Genomic DNA, 1,519 nt, shown 5'->3' on the forward strand with positions numbered 1-1,519 from the left:
TTTTTTAACGTTTTGTAGCACGTTAGGCTGAGCAGAGTGCTGAGGAAAGGTTCAGGGCGGCGACTGAAGAAGGTTCCGTCGGTGGGATGTTTGTCTCGCAAAGCGGTTCTGTCAGGCTCTTCGCCGCTCAAACCCCGGTCCCTTCCTTCTCGGTGAATTTTTAAGGGAAAAGCGTGTAACATGCTGACTCTTCTAGCCTGCGTTTGTATTTTTCAGGTGTGTTCTCTGTAACTGCTGTGTAGAGAAGTTGCCTGTCCTAGTTTTGTCCAGATCTCCCTCAGGACAAACCTTAGAGGCGATGGTAGCTCACAAGTCAGGATGGTGTGAGACAGGAGTGAGCAACGACACCCACCTCAGTGCAGAGCCCCAGTGAAAACTTTCCTCTCTGAGTGCTCTCCACCGCGCTCCAGCCACTCTGTGGCAGTAATTACTACTGTAGAAAGAGTACTCGTAAAGATGATAAATGCTACGACAGGACAAAGGTAGTTAATAAGCTGGCTTGACCTCTCCAAACTTTCTTCAAAAGTACAAACACGGGGGATCCTAAGTGAGAAGATGGGTGAGAAATGCACAGATCCTGACCGTCCTGCAGCTATCCTTGGGAAACGGCAAGGCTGAAGAGACAGAGGCTTCACTGTGGGAAGTCGCACTGTACAGGCTAGGCTTCCAAAACTGGGCTTGATTCCGGCAGCGTTTCGGGGAGGTGGGGAAGTTTTGTCTGTGTTAGTATGGTAATTTTTTTAAACAAAAGTTACTCTTATATGTGGTAAATTTCAATGTGTTTATGGCATCATAAGAAAGCAGAGTTCTCTCTCTGACTGAGAGAATTTACTGGGGGGTTAATGTGGATATGAAGAATCAGAAAAACATTTAAAGGCTTATACTCTTTAATTGTGTAAGCACATCTTTTCAGAGATGAGAATTGATGACTTACTGGAATAATTTTACTATGTAAACACTACTGTGAAAGGTTGTTTGTGTAACTCTGAGAGTGCTGAGGCACAAAGGGCAGAAAATTCGGTTTTCACATTGAAAAAGAGAGGAATATGTTGCAAGAACATTGATTTGTAGCACTCCATTACTTAGTGAAAATATTGTTTATGTTTGCTTATACATTATAACATCGATGAGCTTTTCCTCCCCTCAATTTTGTGGTTGCTTCCACTGTTAGATGTAACAAAACACTGAGTTTCTCCTAGTAGTGAAATGCTGTTTACAAACCAAGAAGCAAGGGTTGGAGGAAGAAGTGCTAAAACTTTCAAGTTTTAGTGGCTCTTCCCACTATGATGGCAGCAGGACCTGTATCAGGACTCTGGGTTTTCACTTATATTTGGCAGCCTGACCTCAGGATAGGTCCCAGCAGAAATCCACAGCAGCAGCTATCTACTTCTTGGAAACAAATCATCATCGGCTTCAAAAATTGATTTTCATACTACAAGGTGCTTTGTGCTACTTCATCTCAGAGCACTTTCCAGGACAATATTGCTTTTTGAAAATAAAATGAAACTCTTCCTAGACA

The sequence above is a fragment of the Charadrius vociferus genome, unplaced genomic scaffold (genome assembly GCF_000708025.1).
Source record: "Charadrius vociferus isolate BGI_N301 unplaced genomic scaffold, ASM70802v2 scaffold244, whole genome shotgun sequence".
Classification (NCBI taxonomy): Eukaryota; Metazoa; Chordata; class Aves; order Charadriiformes; family Charadriidae; genus Charadrius; species Charadrius vociferus.